Genomic DNA, 26,451 nt, shown 5'->3' on the forward strand with positions numbered 1-26,451 from the left:
TCACAGACCTGGCTCGGATTTGGCATTCCTGTTGCTGTGCCAGCAGCTGCAACTCCAGTTTGACCCCTAGCCTGGGAAATTCCATGTGCCATAGGTGTGGCCCTGAAAAACAAAACAAATAAAGAATAAAACTAACAACAACAAAAAATCTTACACAAACATTCCAGAGAGGCAAGGCTGGTGAAAAAATTCTTTATCAGTTCAGTTCCCTAAGCCTCTGTTGGACAGCACAGAATAAAAACAGTCCTGTTTTTTAACTTTCCAGGTAAGTTAGATTGCAATGCTTTTATTATAGAACGGTGACAGTCTTTACTGGGAGTGGTGCCATGCTTCACACAGAATCGCATCTTGTTTTATTTTATTTTTTTGTCTTTTGTCTTTTTAGGGCTGCACACAAGGCATATGGAGGTTCCCAGGCTAGGGGTCTAATCAGAGCTGTAGCTGCCGGCCTACACCACAGCACATGGCAATGCCGGATCCTTAACCCACTGAGCAAGGCCAGGGATCAAACCCTCAACCTCATGGTTCCTAGTTGGATTCATTAACCACTGAGCCACGACAGGAACTCCCCACATCTTGTTTTAAATAAATCCAAATTCTCTTGGACTTCCCGTGTGGCTCACAACAAATCCAAATTCCCTCCTATCCATTAAAGAAAGCAAGGTGAAATGATCACTGTTTTAACTGCTAAGTTGTAGAAAGTTAAAGACTAAATAGAGTTATAAGATGCAGAGAGTAGGGAGAAAAGTCCTAAGAATGTCTTCACACATGCGCCTGCACAAACACACAGATTTTTATAAGGGGTGGTGTTTACCAGGGGGGCAGTATTTATAGCTCTGAGTAATTTATAGCTTTTAAATGTAATGGTATCATGCAAATAACATTTTTTTCTTTCCAAGCAGTGAGCTCATGAATAAACCTGAAAAGGATGCGAGGCTGGAGATGGGAAGAGGTGGCTGAGAATGAATCAGCGGGCCTGGCTTTTTCCAGCACTTGTCACTACAACCCTGGGATTAGTTCACCACTCAGCATGAGGACTCGGGGCTGGACCATGTGTGACGTGACACTGAACAATTCCCATCCGAGGCAACAGAGCAGGAATGCTGCCTGGCCCACCGTGCAACAAAAATGTATGAAATGGCATTAGCAGAAAAACAAGATTTCTGGGTCTTATCACAGAAAGGCTTTTTTCCCCTCCTAGATGAATGTTCACCTCTAATTGAACAACTGTAACTCCCTTTATTTCTACCTGAAAGTGGCTTTTACAACTCATAATTAGGGGCAGGATCTTTATAATCCCATCATGATGGAATGTCTTTTTAGCGCCTGATTGCTGTTCATTTACAGGATATTTTTTTTTTTCCGGTGATTAATTGGACCACAATCCATTTACATGTCCTGAACATGCATTTTAAGTCTATACAGAAAGAACTCCGTTTACCCACTTTCTAAAACACGTTCTAGAAGGCTGGCATCCACCATCCTTATAAACCTAACACTACATGAGACCTGATTTATACTCGAGAGGGAAATCACAGCAGGGAACATAGCTAAAACCCAATCAGGCATTCTCTAAACTAATATACGTTGTTTTTAAGAGAGAAAGAAATTACACAGTATCATAATTTCCAAAAGTTGACACCTCTTCATTAAAACAGATAGAGTAGAAAAGTTCTACAAGAGCTCAAATTTCGAGTTTTCCCCAAGAGAACAGTGGGTTTCAGGGAGGTGGGGATTATATTATGATTATATTTATATTATATTATATTATGATTATACTTCTGATTATCTTCACAGTCGGGCTGGAGGTGTGGGGAGGCTTATGGGTTAATTTGCTTAAAATTCCTGACTGATTGTATGGGGAGACCATTATCTATCCTCCTCACAGGCTGTTAGATTTGGAAGACCGTAAATGCTACGGATCCTGCAATTCATTTAACAGCTACGCGTCTTAGCTCTTTCCTGTGCTAAGCTCAGGTGGAAAATTATCAAATGATACAAAATAGCAATATAAACATCTTTTTCCATCTAAATAGATATTTGAGTTTTGTATACTCTGCTTTTTTTAGATTGCTGTGGACTTTCACAACAGGCTTAGATCAGCCTTCCATATGGAATTAGCCTTATGTTCCACACAAAGATTTTATAATGTCTTTTCATTCAATTCTTATGCATATGGACACTAACCAGGCAAATTAGTCCTGAGGCTAACCTGGTACTATTGAACCTTAGCTCTCTAGTTTTCCTTCACAGTTACTCTCAGGCACCCCACAAACTCCTCCAATCTCTGGATAATTTCAGGGCTCCAGGAGCCTTTAAAAAATAGGTTGATAACCTAGCAGGACTTCCAACTGTCAAATCCTTCAAATTTCTTCTAGAATACAGACACAAAGGCATGCTCTTGAATTGGACACATTTCAAAATTCCCAAGAAAAGAAATAATGGTATTAGCTCAATGTTATGATTTTCCTCAAGTACAAAAGATCAGTAAGTCAGTAAGTCTTCTAAAATTTGTAGAACTGTAGACAAAAGTTATCTTAATAATTGCCTACCACATACACACACACACATATGTATGTATATGTATTGAGACTCAGATTAAGTGATTTATCTATCCAAAATCTCTCAGCCAGTCAAGAACTCAGATCTCCATTCTGAAGAGTTGAGCTCTTTCTACAGCACTACTCTGCATCTGGTGATTTTTATTTAATTTATTAAAAATCATGTATTGCTATAAATTAAGTGGTAAGTAGAGTTCACTACATTTTAACAACCCCTTAAAGAAAAACTATTTGCAAATCAATGAACAAAAAACAAAAAAAAACAGGAAAAGCAAGCAAACAATACCTTGCAAGATGAGTTTAAATGAAATACACAAAAATAAAATGTTCAAAATTTTTTATTTTTTTTTGCAACCTACACCACAGCTCACGGCAACGCCGGATCATTAACCCACTGAGCAAGGCCAGGGATCAAACCCGCAACCTCATGGTTCCTAGTCGAATTTGTTAACCACTGCGCCACGACGGGAACTCCTACTTTAAAATTTTTTAACCATAGGTTAGATTAAGAGCATGTTTTTATTTAAATTACTTATGTTTTTATTTTATTCATAACTCAGTATGAATATAATTAGCTATAAAAAACTTTTCTTATTAATTTAAATCTCTTGAAAATAAACCTTAAATATAGTGGCAGGCATTTAAATCCATATGTGGATTTAAATTCCATGGTATGAATTTAAAATGCATGGTACATATTTAAATGTAATTGACGGAATTTGATGTTTGAGCTCACAGATTGAATGTATTTTAATTAAGAACTCCGGCTGGTTACCTAATTGGAGTACATCTTTGCTCTATTTACTCATATTTTAAGATAAATTTTCTCTCACTGTATCTCAATATATATTACTATCATTACTATTGCTATTATTATACGAAACATATAAATAAAATATATATTAATGTATAAACTTGATCTAAAATGAAAATCTCCTAAAATTACCTACTAAATGCTGATAATAATTGCTAAAACTATTTTGTGTGAGATGTTGCACCATTATCTAAGAGATTTATGTTTTTGTGAAGTATTGCCAAACTGAACTCAAATTAATTGGCTTTGTCTTTGTGCAAATAAACACTTAACTTTGCTTTATTGAAAGGATGACAAATACAGTTTTTGGGTTTTTTAAATTTTATTTTTAGCCCTGATATATTATCAATGATCTTGGTGTCCTAAACCACAAAGCCCAAAAGACTAGAAGTCCCTTTAATTCTTTATCAGAAATGTAAAAAATATATTTTACACCAAAGAATACACCAATATGGAAATGCTTACATATTTAAAATAAAGAACAAGGAGTTCCTATTGCGGTCCAGCAAAAATGAATCCAACTAGGAACCATGAGGTTGTGGGTTTGATCCCTAGCCTTGCTCAGTGGGTTAAGGATCCGGCGTTAAGTGAGCTGTGGTGTACCCCTAGCCTGGGAACCTCCATATGCCACAGATATGGCCCTAAAAAGCAAAAAATAAATAAATAAATAAAATAAAGAACAATACTTTTTACTGACACTTTAAGATGAAAAATATGATAATGTTAATTAAACATTTTTACTACAAAAAGTTTGATAATTAAGCAATCAGAAGTCTGAAAACTATCATTTTTACATTGCTGAACTATGAAGAAATTAAATTCATGAGTGGATTCAAAGCATTTTCTTATAAATGCTCTCGAATTATTTTTATTTACCATTTTATTTGCGATCTCTATCTTACATAATTCATCAAGAAATAACACAACGATTTACTAATATATGCCCTTTTGCTGAGATCTATTAAGAATTTCTCCAAGAGTTCCTGTCATGGCTCAGTGGTTAACGAATTTGACCAGGAACCATGAGGTTTCGGATTCCAACCCTGGCCTTGCTCAATGGGTTAAGGATCTGGTGTTGCCATGAGCTCTGGTATAGGTGGCAGATGTAGCTCAGATCTGGCATTGCTGTGGCTCTGGTGTAGTCCAGCGGCTACAGCTCCGATTGGACCCCTAGCCTGGGAACCACCATATGCCCTGGGTGCGGCCCTGAAAAGACAAAAGACAAAAAAAGAAAAAAAAGAATGTCTCCAAATATTGTTCATTCAGAGTTCTGATTAAGTGCTTGCAAATTTATTCTCTGTCATTAAACTCTATCAATTAAATACAGCTTTTAGTATTATATCATTTTTGGTAGAAAAGATCAATTTTGCATAATAATACAAATTTCAAGTATAAATATACTTTAGAAGAAAACTTGAAATGGATCTAGTAAGTGGCCTATTATTTTTTTAAAAAGGAAATTTATCACAAAAGTCACCTCGAAGTTGCTTTATTTTGACTATAAATTTATCAGCATACTTCTGAAATAAACATAACTATGCCATATAAAACAGAGATGATTTTTTTTCTTAAATTGTTTTAGCTCAAAATGCATTAGTAATGTCTATACTCTAGGCAGGATTAAGTTCATATTTACACTATTAAGAAACTTTCTAGAAAATCATGGACATGGAGAATAGACTTGTGGTTGCCAAGAGGGAGGGGGAGAGGGTAGGAGGGACTGGCAATCTGGGGTTAATAGATGCAAACTATAGCCTTTGGAATGGATCAACTATGGGATCCTGCTGTAGGAACCATGTCTGGTCACTTGTGATAGAGCATGATAATGTGAGAAAAAAGAATGTATACGTGTATGTGTGACTGGGTCACCTTGCTGTGCAGCAGAACATTGACAAAACACTGTCATGCCATTAATCAGCTATAATGGAAAAAATTAAAATCATTATAAATAAAAAATTAAATAAAATTATATAAATAAAAAATAAAAATAAACCTATACATTAGAATATTAAAAAAAAAAAAGAAACTTTCTGCCCAAGTAAAATGCATGGGCTCTGTTGCCAAAGATTTTGTATCAAGAAAATTTGTCTCATATTAAAAAATTAGGTCATTAACAAAGATATTTTTAAGTAAATACAGAATTGACTTATACTTTGTTTATAGAGAAGACCACATAATGCTGAATATAGTCACAATTATTTTATTTGTAAGTTTATTTTATCGTGTTAGGAATACCATTTATAATAACATTTCTGTGCTTTGTATACTAAGACATCAAAAAAATTATGTAGCTACATTTTACTCTTAAAGTATTTCAGAGTCTTAATCTACTTCAATGATATTCAAGGAAAAAGTACTGTATAATAATAAAATTACTAACTCCTAGATTTGACTCCAAAATGTAAAATGAAAAACTAGTAATACTTTTTTTTAGTGAAGAAATTTAAAACACGTTTTGATTATATGATCAAAGTCTACCTTGAGGTTTAATAATCTACACAGGCAATTATCGTTCTTCAAATATGATATGATTATATACCCAGATCATCCAAAGATAAAAACCCAAATAGCAAGCCTTTGAATTCAGTGAAGTGAGTGGATATAAAGTAAACATGCAAAAATCACTAGCCATGACATAAGAGGGCCTAGAAATAACCCTACAAAATAGGAGCAAGACCTGTTTACAGAAAACTGTAAACTTATACAGAGGAATAATGAAAGGTAAGCTGAAAATATTAGAAACACTTCATATTTAGGGATTGAACAATGCATGAATGTAATTCCTTCTAAATTAATTTCATGTTAATGAAAACCAAATAAAAATAACATGGCAATGGGATTTTATCTGAGATGCAAGATGCTTTCCAAAATGATTCTGAGAATAAACAAGTAAGGATAGCCAGAGAATATTTGAACCAAAATTAGAAGAGAGTGATATGTTTATAAGTATTAAAATATTTCAATGTAAGTAATACGGTATTGATTAAAGCATTAAGACATAGATTAATAGAGCAAAACAGTTTGAAAAATCCCAATATATAAGTAATACACATACTGTAAAGAAGCATCATAAACAAATGCAAAGAGATGGACTATTTATTCAGCAAAGACTTGGAAAATCACCTATTTGAAGAATAATTAAGGTAACCGTTTAACTTCTAGCATACCAGTGGATCTATCACACAGTTTAGTGTAAACAACGAAACCTAAAGTACTGGGTGAAAACAGATTTTTTTACCTGGTATGAAGATAAAGAAGAATTTTCTAAGATAAAGGCAATGAAAGAGATAACAAAGGAAAAATGATGTAATAAAATTAAAATTTCTATACTTTAGAAAAAGCATAAAACCATAAAGAAAATATAAAAGTAAATAAGTAGAAATAATTTTGACAAGAAATGGCTCTCCCTACATAATAAAAGGCTCAAGATCACTGACAGTCTAATAAGGAAAAACATGAATGAAAAATTCCTGATTAGAAACACATTAATTACAATAAACATATAAAAAATTACCATACTCATTATGAGAGAAACATGCAATTAAGCCACAATAAGATACAACTTATAATATGTACAACTGACAAAATATATTTTAAGTAACTCATAAATTATTTGTAAGAATATAAATTGATATTAATGGTCAGAAAGAAAATTGATAATTACCTGAAAATTGTCATGATTGTCATATTCACAATCCTTAAATCTGTAATTCTACTTCTAAAGAAATAATCAGAGATAGGTTCACAGACGTATATGCAGAGATGTTCATTGCAGTGTTATTTATAGTAGTGAAACATTAGCAATAATTAAAATGTCCAACAGTAGGTAAATAGTAAAATAAATTTTGATTTATAATTAATGAATTTGATAGAATATTATTCAGCCATTATAATGATGTTTCCAAAGCACATTTAAAGACTTGGAAATTTTTCATGACACAATGTGGAATGAAAATTTAAGACACAAACATATTATCATTATTAAGAGAAACAAATATTTAAAATAAAAACAAGTCAATAGATAGGTAGATCTATCACACAGTTTAGTGTAAACATCGAAACCTAAAGTACTGGGTTTAAGTATACTTTTAAGTTTAAGTATAAGTAAGTATACTTATAAGTAAGTAAGTTTAAGTATACTTTTAATTTTCTTCTTTATATTTTCCAAATGTCCTATGGTGAAATATATTCCTTTTATAATTATAAAATTTCTTTGAATTTTTTTTAAGATATGACAACTTTATAAATTAAAGTTACTGGAGTAACAATTACAGTGATATAGCTAAATAGAGTATAAACAGGTATAGAAATAGGTATAAATATGTTGTGATTATTTATATGCATATGTATCACAATATCATCATAAACATTAAATAAAGTTTAAATTTCATTCACCCATGTGTTTACAATATTTTCAGTTACAAGGTAATTTGGTAGCTTAGGATGACATTTGGTCCTCCCCTTTATATTAAATGAGTTTTCATAAAAGAACCCTTTGTTCATTATTCCTTTTTTTCTTCATTTTTAAAAAAATGAAGATATAATTGACATATAACGTTGTATTGGAGTCCAACATGTTGATCCGATACATTTGTATATTGCAATGTGATTACCACCCTAGCATTAGCCAACACCATTATCACATCATATAATTATCACTTCCTTTTTGGGGTGAAAACAGTTATGATCTAGCCTATTAGCAACTTTGAAGAATATGATGCTGTATCATTGACTGTGGACTAGATCTCCAGAACTTACCTCCTAACTGCATGTTTGTAGTCTTTAACCAATATCTCCCCAACTCCCCCACTCTGCAGTAAGATACACGTAAATATAAATACTACTATCATTTTCACATAGACATGATACTATTCCCCCCCTTTCCTATAATTTTCATTTTAAATGAACTTTCATTAGGCAGCTGCTTGACCCTCAGGAGTGGTTTCGGCAGAGATGCCCATGGCTGAACCTGGGACACGATTGCTCCCTTGGCTACAATTCTCTCCAGACCTGCCTCTCAAGTTGCTTTCTCCCCAAAATGTAAATGTTCACAACTACAGAAAAGTCTCTGCAAACCACTTCTGGTGGAGGAAGTCCCTGCAGAAGAAAGTCACTGAAAGAAAGCATATGAATCTTCCTTCTTGTGTTACATCTGGAGATTGTCAGTATCACACGTTTGCTTGTTCCAAGTACATCTAAAATTAATATGTAGTACCCACATAGTTTTTAAGAAAAAGCCTAGACCTCTGACTCTATCAGCGACTTCCTAGAAATCCCATACAAGTTAACTGCAAGAAAATGATGCAAAATTCCAGGAGTGTTATGCATCATGTCTTTTATCAAGAAGAATGAAGCTTTCTACAACAGAGTTGCTGAGTCTCTGTATTAAAGTTCAAGCAGCAACATCATTGTCCAACAATAGGGTATGTCATTTTGTTAACTGGTGACTCTTTTAGAAAAGCATTCACTAAGATAAGAGTGTAAAATATAGATTTAGACTTGTCGAAGCAGGTAGAAAATAATCTCGATGAGTATAGATTGCTATTCTGAACTTAACTGAAAATCTTTCATTCTAAACTGAAGACTTTCTTATCAGCAGTTTATAATTGAGATTACAATAGAAACTTAAATAGTTCAGGTAATTAATGGAAAATGAATTTTTTAATTTGAATTATTAATAGTCGATAAAGTTCTTTGCCTCATCTTCTATTGCAACCCTGATCATTCCTGGTTTAGGGAACTGAGAAATGATTAGTATTATTCTTTCTCATGTTGTTGTTTTAAGAGTTTTCACAGTTCCTGATTAGAAACAACTATATTCCTTGAGTGTGTATGTGTGTTTGTGTGCATGTCCGTGTGCGTGTGTGTGTGTGTGTGTGTGTGTGTGTGTTTGCTTGAAGTTCAAATACCTTGAGCATGTTTTTTGTAATGGAATTTTCTAAAACTAAACTGTAACACCGGTAATTTTCTCATACCATTACACTGGAAGTTTTAATGAAAAGAATTAACCACTTTCCAACATTCTGATTTAAACATGATATCATTTTATAATCATCCCCGTTTTCAAGGGAAGGGAAATAATTATATGTTTATTTTTATCTGCAGAATAATTTACTGCAAGGGATTTAAAATCTGTCATGAAGCAGATTACAGAGTTAATAATTTAACAAATAATTTCACAGTACATAATCTAACTCTAAACATTATCTTTGTGGGCAAGACCATTAACTCTGATCGTATTGAACATGATTGCCTCTAAACAGACCACGTATTGAACTGTGATTTAGAATCATCACCGCAGAGGTGATACTTTCAAATGTTTATGCCACTTGCTTATCTGGTAGGAAATAGTCTGCAAATGCTGATTTCCAAAAGAGGAACTGAATGGTTAAACTTTAATAATGAGAAGAGGAAACCTCTGAAACAATATTACTTCTGGCAAAGTTAAGCTTATGGTTTTTGAAGTAGAACAAATCTACTTACGGTCTTTTTAAAAGCAAGATTATTTTACATTTCACTTTTAATGAAAATCATAACATAAATGAATATTGCTATTGCTATTAGCCTTCTGATTTTGAGTCTAGGATCTAAGAGGCTTAAATGACCAAAAATAGGTTGTTATGTTGCATTGACATCTGGTGGATTCAAGCAGTTATTACAAGGTAGAAGATAACTGAATTTAACAATGTTAAAGCTGAAAGACATATGAAGATATCTCTGGTCTAACCTCGTAGTTTTTCAGCTAGGAAACGGAGGCAAAGAGAACGCAAACTTGTCAGAAATATCTCAAGAACTGTGAAAATACATGAAATCAAATATAGCATTGATAACAGTAAATAGAAATTCAATTTAAGAAGCAGAGAACAAATACTGACACAATATGTATAGTTCTAAATATATGTAAAGTATTTTCCCCTATTTGATAGGAATGTGGGGTTTTGTTACACTGCGCGCTCTGTGTATGTTTGAAATTAAGGGCCTTTTTTCTTTTTCAAAAAGCAGTATTAAAGTACAGTTTATTTACAATGTTGTGCCAATTTCTGCCGTACAGCAAAGTGACTCGGTCACACATATATTATCATGGTCTATCACTAAAGGTAACTCAAATGTAAAATTTCGTGTGAAGTAAAAAATATACACGCACATATACATTATTTCCCAAGAAATTATATCCTGCTTCTTCTATGATAAAGGACTTTCATTTTCTAATTTACGCAAATGTGAAAAGAGATGAGGAACGAAGAGTAAATGTGGACGAAAGTTGCTTCTCCTCTAACAGATGTTAACAGTCCTCTGAGGTGCTCCTTCTTAAGGAGGAAACAATGAGTCAAGGCATTTCCTGCTCAAGCTCAGGTACTTTGCCTCTTACAACCGTTCCTTTTTCGAAGACGCTTAAGCACACAGCATCAAGAGGAGAACAAACTTTTGTGTGTTTTTTTCAGACACTGGCTGTCCATGGTGTCTTTCTTCTCCCTGGATGCAGCATTTGGTAGATGCCTGTGCCTGGCAGCAGCCTACTTTCACCCCAGCCCAGATTTCGTCTTAGAAACTCCTCCCAGGAGCCTTTCTGACTCTCCTCTCCGTCCTAGTTTCCTTGCATACTCTCCCTACAGCACCGGACATGTAATCTTAAATAAATGTGTTTGTTTCTTTTCCTTGACTATAAGCTTCTTTAGGGTAGGGACCGAGTGTGTAGGTATTTCTCTCCGGGGCTTAACAACTTCTGGTAAATAGTAGGTACTTAATTAGTGCCTGCCAAATCATGCATGTTCTGGTACTATCTCCTGCAGGCTCTGTTAACTTTTACAATACTCCCACTACCAAAAATCCATGTTATTAATTTCCCCTACTAAGTTCCGAAAGATTCTGTCTAGCAGAAAGCCAGTATTTCTGAAGTTACAATTAATTCCTTTGACAATTTTGTTGATCAAAAGATGGTACTTGCCTATCAGAATTCCTAAGTCTCCGCACTCAGCTAAGGCATTCCCATCTGGAATGTGTCCAGGAAATTCCTGGTGAAGCACAAATTTATTATCATCTGACCTAGAAATCTAGAGAATTAACAAGACATAGGAGTTTTAATTAATGGACTTCTGGAAAGTGAAATAACTGTGTAATTTGTATTACTGTCAGTTTTCTTAAAATTCTTTAACATCTCTACTGAGATATCACATACCACAAAATTCAAAAGTATTTTTTAATTTATAAGTACAGAGTTTATGCTTCAATATTTTTAATATATCCACAGATCTTCTCAACCACCTTCACAATCCAACTTTGGAACATTTTCATCATCCTCCCCTGAAAAAAAACCCTGTACTCTCTGACCTTGGCCCTAGGCACCTACCAACCTACTTTCTGTCTTTATAGATTTGCCTACTCTGGACATTTCAAATAAGTGAAATCATACATCATAGGTTTTTTGTTTCTGGCTTCTTTCATTTAGCATGGTGTCTTCAAGGTTAATCCATGTTCTAGTGTGTATCAGTACCTAATCCATTTATTGTCAAATACTATTCCATTGCATAGCCATACCACACTGTGTTTATCCATTCATCAGTTGAAGGACATTTGAATGGTTTCCTGTGTTTGGCTAATATAAATAAAACTGCTGTGAGCACAAATATATGCATTTTTGTGAGGCCATGTGTTTCTGTATCTCTTAGATATGTATAGACAACAGTGCAATTTCTAGATAATCTGGTAATTCTATGCTTAACTTAGAAACAGTCAAACGGTTTTCCAAAATGACTGCATGTTTTACATTCCCACCAGCACTGTATGAAGGTTCCAATTTCTCTACATCTTCACCAACTTGTATTTTTTTTCTGCTAAAAAAAAAATAAGGCTGTTCTAGTAGATGTGATTTTAATTTGTGTTTCCCTAATGACTAATAATGTTAAGTATTTTTTCTTATGTTTATTAGCCATTTGTATATCTTCTTTGAAGACGTATCCGTTCAAATCTTTTGCCCTTCTTAAATCGGGTTGTTTGTCTTTTTATGGTTGCCTTATTAGAGTTCTTTATGTATTCTGGATAAAAATCACTTATCAGATATATGATTTATAAACATCTTCTCCTTTAGGTGGGCTGTCTTTCACTTTCTTGATGGTATCATTTGCAGCACAAAAGTTTTTAATTTTGATGTAACACAGTTATCTATTTTTTTCTTTTGTTGCTGTGCTTTTTTGCATCATATTTAAGAAATCTTGATTAGCCCAAAGCCATAAGGATTTAATCTTTTTTTTTCATTTAAGATTTGTATAGTTCATTGCTTTTATTTGTATCTATGGTCCATTTTGAGTAATTTTTGGTTATGACATGAATTAGAGGTCCAAGTTCATTCTTTTGCATATAAGCATTCCAACATCTCAGCTTCATTTTTGGGAAGACTATTCTTCCTCCACCGAATTGGTCTGACACCCCTGTCTGAAATCAATTGACCATAAATAGGTTTACTTCTGGACTCTCAGTTGTAATTCATTGATCTATATATCTTCCCTTAGACCAGTACAACATTGTCTTAATTATCATAGCTTTTTAGTAAGTTGTTAAATAAGTGCTAGTTTTCTTATTTTTTTCTTCTTTTTCAAAATTGTTTTGGATATTTTGGGTTCCTCGCATTTCCATATGAATTTTGAAACCCATACATTTTGTTCTGCTAGAAATTTGTTATCCCTTTGTTATTTTCGGTTATATCTTCCAAGCTTTTAATTTTTTTTCTTCCTATATTTTCCCTGTCTCTTAAAATTAAACATTCTCCCAGGCAAGTAATTTGGGTTTTAGCACTGACCATCTTATCTTTTAGATTTTTGGCTAAAAATGTTTTAGTTCCACAAAGATTTGGGTGGGGTGTGTGTGTGTGTGTGTGTGTGTGTGTGTGTGTGTGTGTGTGTGTGTGTGTTTTGTGACTAAAGCATCTTATGTCCTCTTGTTACTGTTTTATTTTATAACAGCTTTACTGAGATATAATTCATGTAACATAAAATTAATCATGTTAAAAATATAAAACTCAGTGGTTTTTAGTAGATTCATAGTTATGCCAACATCTATCTAATCACATAATGTCTAATTTCAGAAGATTTTCATAATCACCAAAAGAAAGTATTCTTGGAAATTTCTTGATAAGCCTCTTTCTTAACAACTTTTTTTTTTTTTTTTTTTACTTTAATAAAACCACCAATTTGCTTTGAGCTGGTCTTTTATTTAAAACTAAAGTATTTTCAGGAGTTCCCATCATGGTGCAGTGGAAACGAATCCAGCTAGGCACCATGAGGTTGAGGGTTCGATCCCTGGCCTTGCTCAGTGGGTTAATGATCTGGCGTTGCCATGAGCTGTGGTGTAGATTGCAGATGCGGCTTGGATCTGGCATCGATGTGGCTGTGGTGTAGGCCAGCATCTGTAGCTCCGATTAAACCCCTCGCCTGGGAAACTCCCTATGCCACAGGTGCATCCCTCAAAAGCAAAACAATAAAAAAATTTTAAAAAACTAAAGTAGTGTCAGGGTACTTGTTATGATTCACCTTGTCTCTAGAGAAATCTTAAAACTTTTTTACAGAAGTGGTCAATTATTGACATTGAATTGATTCTGCTTCTTATCCTTTAAAGCACAAAACCTTCTTTTCTTTTAAGAGTATCCAGGCTGCATTGCAAACTCATAAAGTAGCTCTGTATTTGAGCATTTAAATTTTATGAGGTGTTTGGGGAAAAAAAAATTACTTCCTGGCTGTATCCCTTTGGCTTATCTCTTCCTTTTTATAAGAATTGCTTTAATAGGAGTTCCCGTTGTGGCTGAGTGGTAATGAATCTGACTATTATCCACGAGGACACGGTTTTGGTTTCAATCCCTGGCTTCACTCATTGGGTAAAGGACCTGGTGTTGCGGTGTTTCCCTGAGCTGTGGTGTATGTCACGGGCATAGCTCAGATCCTGAGTTTCTGTGGCTGTGGCATAGGTCGGCAGCTGCTGCTCTGATTCAATCCCTAGCCTGGGAACTTCCATGTGCCACGGGTGAGAAAATAATTGCATTAATAAATGATTTCCAAAAGTATTGTGAGAAAAATCAATAAAAGTAATATAAGTACAGTGCATTAGTCCTCAATTCTATATCAGTAATAAATAAACCTTTTTTCCACTGCATTTGAAAACATTTCACAGAACTCAGCTGGAGAACCTTCCTGAGTTACACCAGAGGAAAGTTTTCAAGGACAAAAAACAATGAGTTCAGACTTGGACTGTGTCCCACTTTCTCCCCATTATTTTCAAAACCATCAGGAGAGCTTTGAACTTCCTCAGCACATGGAAGCACAGCAGCAACATCTCATGTTTTGAGGTTAGGCAGACCTGGGTTAGAATTTCACTAAGCACCTGTGTTATCTTAGAACAAAAAACAACAATAAACAAATGCACAGACATAAGGCCTGTGAACCTCAGCTCTCTCATCCGTAACCTGATTTCATTCAGGTCTCACCAGCTGCTCGTGTAGATGAGGTCACACTTCCTTCCAATGACACATACTTCCTTGGCGAGTGTCCCCTCCAGCTCACTTAGGGTTTCCTGTAAGTTCTACAGCTCCCTGCCACAACCCCCCGCACCCAGAGGCCTCCTGGTGTGCTTCACCTGTGCTTATTTGCAAATACATTAGTTTACTTCCCACTGTCAAGGGCACCGCCCCTCCTTCACATCACACTGGGAGCTCTTTTGATCTGTCCTCCTGCTCTACTGGGCTTGGAAGAAGCCCTGCTGAATACAGGGGTGCCCATCAGGTAAAGCATTGCCTATACCGGAAATGAACTTCATAAGTACGTAAATCTAAAAACCTCTACCCTGACCTGAGTCTCTAAGGGCAGGAAGTCTATGCAAACCACCTCTAGAGAAGTGGGTTTCCACCTGCAGGGTGCATGAGGATCATCTGGTGAGCTGTTGAACATGCAGGCTCCTGAGCCTCATCTGGGTCTCTCCAGTGGATTTCTGGTGTTGAAGGTCCATGGGCCACCTGAAAAGTGTCTGGTGGATTGTGATGGGGGGGGGGTGCCAGCCTGTCGGAAGCAACCACAGTGTGTTCTCAGTCATTTCTGGACCTTTCCTTGGATAGCAGGGTGCAGGCCACCATGCAGCTCAGCCTGGGAAGGGCCAGTCTGTCATCAGGAGCTCACCTGCCTCAGGTTCTCGGTTTACTAGCCATGATTAAAATGTCCTCGGATAGTGAGTAGTCTGAGGTGTAAATGGAGAGGGTCCTGGATCGTCATCATTTTTTCTCCTCCTGTATTCCTTAAGCACATCTATTTGCCCATTCCCTCACAGCTGAAACTGTTAGAGGCTACAAGCTCCTTTCAAGGAGATTAAACCCCAAAGCCTCTGGCCGGGTCTCACTGTGATGTCTCTTGCCCACCTCGAGTAGCCTGAGCTGCTCATTCCCTAGGAATGGGGTCCATTCTTCACCCTCCTCTATATAACCTGTTCCCATGCAAACAAGGTCTCCTGCCTGAAACCAACTGGAAGATCAAATAGGCCCCATCCAGAGATCAAGCAACGCTCAGCCCTTAGGCAGGGGCAGGGTATAGGGGGCTGGGGCAGAAGAAATCAGTGGGTCCCCACTCAGGTCCTCAGGATGAGGATATAAAACAACTATAAATTGAGGCAGGCCCCCTTTTTTACTCTCACTGTCTCAAAATGTACTTTCACTTTAATAAATTTGTAAAATGCCCACCATTTCAATGCTTTGCTACAGTAGCGCAAGGACCAAAGGAAAACTGCAATGTTATCATTCTGGTACAAATTCTCTCAAAACCATGCAGTGATCAGAGATTCTTTCTTCTTTCTTATTCCCAGCATGTGACTGCTCACCAAAGCCTGGCTAATCTCCCGCCTGAGTCCCCTTTAAATCTGCCCTGATGCTCCACTGGTCTGCAACTGCTCAGTTTAGGCAGCACCTTCTCTTGTCCAGACTATCAAGATCAACTTCCAACCCCTCTCTCTGCCTCCAGTACCTTCTTTACCATCAAAATCTAACCTCTAGATCGAGGGATTTATCAGAAATGCAAATCTGTCATCCTGTTTCTCGTCGTTCCCTAAAGCAGTCATTTCCCCCCATAATATCGTACAAAACCCCCACATAACAAAATGATAAAACTGGAGCTGCTCAGCTGAAGGAGACTCGTGAGATGGGTTAATGGGAGGAGGGGGAACAGACCTCCACGCACCCACTCAGCCTTCCTGGGGTCTCCCCCAGCTTTCCCGACAGCCCTGGCAGCCGTTCTGAGCAACCACATCCACAGAACCAGCAGTATCCATGGAACTCTGTTTGAAAACCCCATCTCTAAAAGCTAAAATCATACTTCCCTGCATAGCAAGAAAGGCCACCTGTAATCTAACCTCCACTCACTGCCCCAACTCCATCCCCTCTCGTCATTCCCTAGAGACCCTCTGAGCTCTGCAGCTGTGCTGACAGTGGGGCAGTCACTAGTCACATGCACATTCTTTAGATTTCAATTAAATTAAATAATTAAATTAAAAACCCAGTCCCTCTGTCTCAAGTGCTCCAGAGCCACAGGTGTCCAGTGGCAGCTCCGATGGGCATCACCAGATGCAGAATATTTCCACCTCTGCAGTAAGATTTATTGGACAGCGCTGCTCTGGAGATCCCAAAGTACCTGCAGTTCCCCGAACCCCACCCGCTTTCTCACAGTCTAGAGATTTCTCTATCCTCTCTGTTAAGCATCATTTTCTCTCTGTTCTCTATCTGGTAAATTCCGCACGTTTTTCAAGAGTCTGTCTGGAGAAGCCTGCCTTTGGGAACCTTCCCCTAATGTTCCAATCTCCTATCTCATTCAGGGACGTGGCTTGAGCATTGGCTTCTTTCTTCTCTGAACATTTTATCTGCAGAAATCCTTTTAAGCTCCTGCCAGGGCTGGTGGAAAATAGTGAAGAGATCCAGCCCTCTTCTCACGGTTTTATAATTATTTGCTTGACCGTGTATATTGTAATCAGACTGGGAGCAGAGATATTTTAACTCATTTTCATAATCAAAGCAATCAATAAATACTCATTACATTCATAAAGGATGGAGACTAATCAGGTTACTATATACATTTGCGTGAAAATGATAATCACCATGGAAGTGGTGACTGTTGTAGGCAGATAATGACCACTGCTCCCGCAAGGAGGTCCCCATCCCATCACTCAGAATCTTGCAAGATTGTTAAGCCTTATTCAGGTTGGCCAATGGCATCACAATGTAACCCTTCAAACTGGAAGAAGGAGGCAGAAGAGACGTTCAGAATAATGCAATGTGAGAAGGCTTCAATCTGCAGTCGCTGGCACTGACGTGGCGGAAGATGGCCATGAGCCAAGGAATGTGTGTGGCCTTTAGAAGCTGGAAATACGAGAAAACAGACTCTCCCCCAGAGCCTCCAGATAGGAACATAGGCTGCCTGCCCCTGGCTTTTCTTCCACTGAAACCCATTTCAGACTTCTGACCTCCAGAACTATGAGAAAATACGTTTGTGCTGTTTTCAGCTGTTGTGTTTGTAGTCATTTGTTAGAACATCAAAAGGACATGGATACAGTGGAGTTAAGAAGGGAAGGGTCCCTGACCTGGGAATCTTTGCATGCTACAGGCATGGCCAAAAAAAAAAAAAAAAAAAAAAAAAAAAGCATTAATACAGAAAAGAAGAAAAAAAAAAAAAAAAAAAGGTACATTTAACTAGGGGATTTGTCAGCCCTGGGATCCTGGAGTCCAATGTGGGAAGGAAGCCCCATTGCCACACAATGAGGACATCATCACGGGACCCCACACAGAGAGGACATGTCCTGGGCTCTGGGTTTAGTCTGAGAATCACGGTCAGGTGTGAGGGGGTTTCACCAGACCCCTGGAGCTGGTGATCACAGTACAGGCAGGACGAGAACTTCTTTTGCAAGGCAATCACCCAGCTCTAACACCTAGTCTAGACTTTAACCTCTTTGAGAGCCGAGAAAATGAACAAATACTTTCTAAAAGTGCACAAGTATTTAGCCTGTTGCATGAATTAGAAAAATATGTACCGCGTGGCCTATAAAAACACTGTAGAGCTTCCACAAGCACAGTGGAAATTTTATTTTGTACAGTGTAAATGGAGTAAGTTATGTTATAACTCTACCTGTGCAGGCAATGGAGAAGCTTCTAGTCAGAGAAACTATAAATATTTACCATCTATTTCCTAGTCAGAGTTTCAATATGAATCGAATAATTTTCTATGATGTTGTTGTGTTTTGGTAAAGGCATTTGTCTAACTAATATCTTTTATCCCGGGAACCATTCCTTTGGATGCTGGGAGGAAAAGCCTGGCCACAGTCTAGCAGTGGAGATGGAGCTGAGAAGTGTTAGCAGTGTCTTTGCACTTTAACTTGGGAAAAGTTTCTAAACTTCTCAGGAGGTGATGATTAAAGCCTGTCTTGAAGGAAAAGGAGATGTCTGCCAGGTGAAGAAGGTGGGGTCGGGGTGTCTCCAGGAACACACGGAGGAGGGTGGCACTGCTGGCGATGAGCGTTAGCCTGAAGCATGGTTCTGGGTGTGGCTAATTCAGTCCTTCAGCCTTCCGGGGCAGAGTGTAGGTGAAGGAGGGAGGGAAGCGAGGAGAGAGCGCCTAGAAGGAAGCTGAAGGTCAAATCTTTGAGAAGCCATGTATTCCCTGCTATAATCAGGGCCCCTAAAGGTTTTTTGTTTTTTTTTTTAACTTTATTGGGGTATAGTTGACTTACGATGTTGTATTAGTTTCAGGTGCACAGCAAAGTGAATCAGTTATGCATATACATATATGCATTTTTTTTTGTCTTTTTATCTTTTCTAGGGCTGCACACGTGGCATATGGAGGTTCCCAGGCTAGGGGTCTAATCAGAGCTGTAGCTGCCGGCCTATGACAGAGCCACAGCAACTCAGGATCCAAGCTGTGTCTGCAACCTACACCATAGCTCACAGCAGCAACCTACACCATAGCTCACAGCAACGCCGGATCCTTTACCTACTGATCAAAGCCAGGAATAGAACCTGCAACCTCAAGGTTCCCAGTTGGATTCATTAACCATTGAGCTATGATGGGAACTCCCATACATCCATTCTTTTTCAGATTCTTTTCTCATACACGTTATCACAGAGTATCGAGTAGATTTCCCTGTTCTGTATAGTAGGTCCTTGCTATTTATCTATTTTACATAGAGTGGTGTATATATGTAAATCCCAACCTTCTAACTTAAAGGGGTCTATACAGTAGGTCCTCGTTATTTATCTATTTTGTATATAGTAGTGTGTATATGTTACACACCCAGCCTCCTAATTTAAAGGGGTTTAAGCATGGAAGCACCCCTATTAGAATTGCAGCTTAGGAAGGGCAAGCTGACAGTCACCGCCCAAGAGAAGGCTACGTGGTAAGATGAGGACGCAGTGTCAGTGATGGTGGAATTCACAATAGATGAAGGCAAGTAGTCACACAGGAGAGATGTTAATGAGGCATAGTGCGAGCAAGAGCCCCAGCACTTGCTTATCAGTTTGCTTAGGGAGGGCAAGGCAAAGGTTTTCTGTTGGGGGGCGGGGAGGGGATGCCACTGAAATAGGAAAAGCTGGCTGTGGACCCTCTGAATCATAGAGGTGCCTGTGTAGCAGAGCGTCCCATCAGCAGTTAGATATCTGTGCTGAAGCTCAGCCAAGTACACTGGATTCAAACGATTGACCAAGGAGGTACCAATAAATATGCATCATTGAAGCTAGTCTCTGCATAATTATATCTATCAGTTACTGCTTCTTAAGAACTAGGATCTGAGGAGGACTTTGTATGCACTATTGAATTTAATCTTTACAACAGTCCTGTGATGTGCAAGTTGCTACACATTTTATTGATGAAAAATCAAATATTCGGAGAGGTTAAGTAATTAACTTACCCAGGTCACAATGCTTGCAAATGACAAGAGCCAGATTCAAGTCTAAAAATGTATTCACTTGGATACTAGACGAAATTCCGTATCCTTATCATTATCATTATTATTATTATTATTATTAAAGCTATGTAATCTTTGTTTTTGTGGGGTTTTTTGTTGTCATTTGTTTGTTTGCTTTTGTCTTTTGTCTTTTCAGGGCTGCACCAATGGCATATGGAGATTTCCAGGTTAGGGGGTCTAATTGGAGCTACAGCTGCTGACCTATGCCACAGCTCACAGCAATGCTGGATCCTCAACCCACTGAGCGGGGCCAGGGATCAAACCCCCAACCTCATGGTTCCTAGTTGGATTCGTTTCTGCTGTGCCACAAAGGGAACTCCTACTCTTTCTTTTTAAAATTCATCCAAATACAGATTTCTAAGGTTCCTGCCATGGCACAGTGGGTTAAGAATTTGACTGCAGTGGCTTGGGTCACGGTGCAGGTGCAGGTTCGATCCCCGCCCAGCACAGTGGGTTAGAGGATCTGGTGTTGCCAAAGGCAGATCTCAGCTGCAGCTCAGATTCTGCTGGCCCAGGAATGTCATAAGCCATGAGTGCAGCCATAAAATAAAAAATAATAACACTAGTAAAAACAAAACAAAATAAAAAATCTAGGAGGTTCCATCATGGCTCAGTGGTTAACAAACCCAATTAGTATCCACAAAGATGCAAGTTTGATCCCTGGCCTTGCTCAGTGGGTTAAGGATCCGGCGTTGCCGTGAGCTGTGGTGTAGGTCACAGACATGGCTTGGATCCCACGTTGCTGTGGCTGTGGTGGAGCCATATGCCATGAGGCAGCCCTAAAAAGACAAATAGACCAAAAAAAAAAAAAAAAAAAAGAAAGAAAGAAAGAAAGAAAAGAAATCTAAAGTTAAAATTGTATTTGAGAAACTATCTGAAGGTAAGAAAGAATTCCACTTGCTCACTTGAATCTGTTCTTTCTGAGAGATTAATCATACATTGAGCAATTAAATCACAATTTAAAGGACTTAAATACTGTGGGAAAATGACAAGGTAAAACACAATAAGTCACCAGGTCAGCATGGGGAATAGAGCTGAAAACAGCCTGCGGTATATTTGAAAGTTGCTAAGAGAAGAGATCTTTACAGATCTCACTGCAAGGAAAAAAAAAAAAAATGCAACTGCACATGACGGATGTTAATTAGACTTATTGTGGGGATCATTCCAAAATACACAAATATATCTCACTTTTCAAAGGTTTGCTTTACCCCACTTTGCTGTTAGGTAAGGCCTATAATAATACCTATTTTCTGTAGCCAAAAGAAATGCAAAGAGGATTTTCATTCTTATGAAAAAAGATGAAAAGCAAGGGTTGCGTTCAGGCTCTTGTTTTACAGTGGGCCATTACAGAGGTAGCACACATCCAAGGCGGTCTCCATCAAGCCCCTTCCTTTGGGACTACACTCAGCATCTCAGCATCAAGCTACCATAGCTTTGAACTGTGTCTGTGAGCATCTGCACTTTATCTCGATTTATTTTGTGCCTCCATCAGCAAGATGTATCCTAAGGTAATCGCTTCTTCACTTTAGGCCATTGCCGCTTATTAAAGTCATCACAGGAACACTCAATTTTTGCAGGGTGGAGAAACCTGTAGATACAAATATTGAATTATTGTGTTGTACTCCTGAAATTAATACAATGTTAGATGTCCATTATATCTCAATTAAAAAAAAAAAAAAAAAAAACAACCTGGGAATTCCCTTTGTGGTGCAACAGAAATGAATCCCACAAGAATCCATGAGGGTGCAGGTTCGATCCCTGGCCTCGCTCTGTAGGTCGGGGATCTGGCGTTGCAGTATGCTGTGGTGTAGGTTGCAGACGAGGCTCAGATCCTGAGTTTCTGTGGCTGTGGTGTAGGCTGGCAGCTGTAGCTCCTATTCGACCCCTAGGCTCTCCCAGGCTAGGGCCGAACCCCGAGTCACTTCCATGTGATGCAGAGTTTGGCCCTAAAAAGCAAAAAAAAACCCCAAAAACCCAATAATTGATCTTGCACCTAATGTAAAAGCCATCTTAGGTAACTGAAAGAAGATTTTCAAAAGCAGATCTACCACAACCAGTTCAAAAGCTTCATCTATAAACTTTCTCTAATCCCACCATGTAAAAGCCATTTCTCCTCTAAACAACATCTGTACTCTCCAAAGCTGGATATGTAACTTCCAGCTGTGTGCTGTTTGCTGCACCTCACACTGTATAGTTAACTACTCAAGGCAAAGGATTTTTGTCATAGGTCCTTGTAGCTTGCCATAGTGCCTATCACAAAGCACCCAGTAAATGTTCAAAGTACATTTGCTGAGTTCCTTTGTTCATTTTGTCAATAAATAAATGTAAAAACTATCTCCTCTTTGCAGGGCACTGTGTGAGAGAGCAGGAATACAACAGGAGGCCCATTATGCATGAACCCCGCCTCATGGGACTTCCAGGTTATTGGCAGCACAGAATTAATCAAAATATCACAGGGGCAGGAGTTCCCGTTGTGGCTCAGTGGGTTAAGAACACAACACAGGAGTTCCCGTCGTGGCGCAGTGGTTAACGAATCCGACTAGGAACCATGAGGTTGCGGATTCGGTCCCTGCCCTTGCTCAGTGGGTTAACGATCCGGCGTTGCCCTGAGCTGCGGTGTAGGTTGCAGATGCGGCTCAGATCCCGCGTTGCTGTGGCTCTGGCGTAGGCCGGTGGCTACAGCTCCGATTCGACCCCTAGCCTGGGAACCTCCATATGCCGCGGGAGCGGCCCAAGAAATAGCAAAAAGACAAAAAAAAAACAAAAAACAAAAAAAACAAAAAAAAAAACGCAACACAGTGTCCTTGAGAATGTGCGTTCATTCCCTGGCCTCACTCAGTGGGTTAAGTATCTGGCATTGCCACAAGCTGCGGTGCAGATCTCAAAGGCAGCTTGGAGCCCGCGTTGCTGTGGCTGTGGCTGTGGCTGTGGCCTAGGCTGGCAGCTGCAGCTCCAATTGAACCCCTAGCCTGGGAACTTCCAAATACCACAGGTACAGCTGGAAAGAAAGAAAGAGAGAGAGAGAGAGAGAGAGAAAGAAGGAAGGAAGGAAGGAAGAAAGGAAGGAAGGAAGGAAAGAAAGAAAGAAAGAAAGAAAGAAAGGGAGTCACAGATGCAAGTATAATTTTAGTTGTGATGGGCAATCCAAAGGCAAGATATGGTCTTTGAGTGCCTAGTAAAAGCTTTTCCAAAACAGGGAGTTTCAGGGAGATATCCCTGAGGAAATGGTGCTTTGAGCTGGGTTTTGAAGGAAGAGCACAGGTTGACCAAGTGAGGGGGTGGGGAAGCATACTGGGCAGAAGGAATAGCCCATACAAAGGCCCTGACATGGATGGAAAAGAAAGAAGGAATGATTGACATCCCGCCCTAGAGCAGGTCAGCCTCCAGGGAAGAAGGTCAAGGCCTTGCACTTCTCACTCTCCATCGCCACTTCCCCCACCCCTTTACAACCTCAGTATCAAAATTAGGTGGCAACTATCCCTACATTAAAACCAAAGTGGATTTTTTAAAAAACACCTAATTCATAGTTTATGAATGTCAAATTGCAGACTCGTATAGAGAAATAAACAGTAGCCCAAGAATCAAAAGATCTAGGTTCTAATTCCTGGGTGATCTTGGTTATTCACTCAGCATCTCTGGATCTTGTTTTTCCTAATTTGTGTGATTAGGAAGGTAGACTGTAGACTGTGGTAGAAGTTCCTCCCTACGCTAAGTCTTCTGCATTTTTGTGGGTTTAGGTAGCTAAGGCTGGACAGGGCATGGGCATAGGATAGTAAAAAACAAAGTATGGCATGGTGCTTATCTCTGAGCTTAACTCAGTAACTGTGTTACCTTAGGCAGATGACTTAACCTTTCCGATCCACAGTTTCTGAATATAATAGTATCTACCCTGCAGAGTTATAAGAAAAAAATAGGGCATCTGACTCACAGAAGTTATTACACCTGCAATGCACGTTACTACTCTGAAGTGTTCTATGACCTCTTTTTAAAGGAAATCGTAAAACAATACACAATAGTCTCAAGGAAAATGAACCTTTGCCAGTTTTCCAAAGAGAATAACCATTTTTCCTCTGGAGATGCAGGGTGTTTTATTGCATTAGACATACCCCATTAAGTAGAAGAGTATACTTATGAAGTATTTGCCCTTTTGCTGAAAAGATCTTTGAATTTGAGTTTTTTTTTTTTTTTTTGTCTTTTGTCTTTTTAGGGCCAAACCCACAGCATATGTAAGTTCCCAGGCTAGGGGTCAAATTGGAGCTGCAGCTGCTGGCCTACACCACGACCACAGCAACGCCAGAACCTTAATCCACTGAGCAGGGCCAGGGATGGAACCTGCATCCTCATGGATACTAGTCAGATTCTTAACCTGCTGAGCCACAAGGGGAACTGAATTTGAGAACTTGGAAAGCCTTTTTCCTCATCAAGTAAGGAGAGAAGAGAATTATCACCAATAGGGAATATGCGCCTACAATCTAAAAATTTTTGTCGGTTTAATCTTTTTCATTCTAAGAGGCATTGTCATTAAGATTTAGGGAACAAAATGTAGGAAGTGACCTATTAATATGACAGAATCTGAAAATGTTCACCTCAAAGAATTGCGCTATTATTTCAGCGCAGTTTTTGAAAATAATTACATAAGAAATAATTTTCCCTTAACCTTTCCTATGCAGGTGTGAAATTTCTCTCTTTTCTGAATAACAAACATGGACAGGACTACGTGCCTCTTATATTTTTGAAGACATAGTCTTCATTCCACTACAGAAAAAAATAGTTAAAATTATTTCAAATGTTTAAATCAAAAATTTTCACTTATGTCATTTCATTGCTTTTATTAAAGTTTGAAAATATCACATTATTTATTTCACTTCCATTTTTGCCAAATAGCATATCACTTGTGGTAGAGGAGGAAAAACAATTTTCCATCTACTCTTCCAGATTCTTGGCTGAGACCCACCCTGTAATAAAAGACAGATTAACAGGAGAAAAACAAACTGAAGTTTAATAATATATGTACCTCCTGTATACCTGGGATTTACCCAAGAAAATTGAGAACCTCCCCAAAATGGCCCAAGTCACCACCCTAAATACCATCTCCAGCTAAAGACACAGAAGACATTGGGGACTGGGGGTGGAGAGCCAGTTATGTGTGGTTACCAGGAACAGCACAGTAAACGAGGATATGGGTATGTGGATTAAGTCCTTTCCCCTCCACTGATAAGAATTTCTAGAATTTTTGGCATCTTCTTCTTCCTGGTACGGAGAGGAAGACAGGATGACAAATGGAGATTTTCCTTACAAATGTACATTTCTTTTACACAAGGGTAACTTTGGTTTTCAGAACTTCTCCAGTGTTTGCTATTGCTTGAAAATTACCAACTCAGATAATCTTTCTACTAAAGAGGCATATTTTAGACTCCTCCTCACTGGAAAACAAAAAACAAAAAAACCTCATGGTGCAAAATACCTACATTAAAATTACATTAAAATATTTTTAAGTGTATGATTGAAGTTATGGGATAGAAAAGCAGTTCTTAGAAGCCCAAACAACAGGGTTAAAGGCATATTTAACTGAAAGCATATTCCTAATCCTGGTGGCCCCTGCTGAAGCCCCCTGTATAAAACATGAAGAGAGGCTAACTGGGGAAATAGAAATCTTTTTGGGAGTTCCTGTCGTGGCTCAGTGGTTAACAAATCTGACTAGGAACCATGGGGTTGCGGGTTCAATCCTGGCCTCGCTCAGTGCATTAAGGATCCGGTGTTGCTGTGAACTGTGGTGTAGGTCACAGATGCAGCTTGGATCCCGCGTTGCTGTGGCTGTGGTATAGGCTGGTGGCTACAGCTCCAATTAGACCCCTAGCCTGGGAACCTCCATATGCTGCAGGTTCAGCCCTAGAAAAGACAAAAAGACAAAAAAAAAAAAGAAATCTTGTCGGCAGAGGTAGCTGCCAATCATAGACATGGAGCAGGAAGAAAAAGGAAGGAAGGAAGGAAGAGGGAGAGGGAGGAAGGAAAGGAGGAAGGTAGAGAGAGTTTAAAGATATAGTGATATAGGTGTTCCATTTGTGGCTCAGCAGGTTAAGAACCACACATAGTGTCCGTGAGGATGCA

General features: G+C 38.3%; 1 long non-coding RNA gene across 1 annotated transcript in view; it reads right to left on the reverse strand.

Moving 5' to 3' along the window:
• Positions 1–603: 603 nt before the first annotated feature.
• Positions 604–26,451, reverse strand: part of LOC146405986 (uncharacterized) — a 436,419-nt gene continuing 410,571 nt past the window's right edge. The window contains exon 2 of the long non-coding RNA XR_014803169.1: positions 604–642. This is a non-coding gene — a long non-coding RNA (uncharacterized LOC146405986). The remainder of the gene's footprint in view (positions 643–26,451) is intronic.

The sequence above is a fragment of the Sus scrofa genome, chromosome 1, assembly GCF_054392235.1.
Source record: "Sus scrofa isolate SSC_HxYL_T2T_F1_AM1 chromosome 1, Sscrofa_HxYL_maternal_Yorkshire_Landrace_v2.0, whole genome shotgun sequence".
NCBI classification, from domain to species: domain Eukaryota; kingdom Metazoa; phylum Chordata; class Mammalia; order Artiodactyla; family Suidae; genus Sus; species Sus scrofa.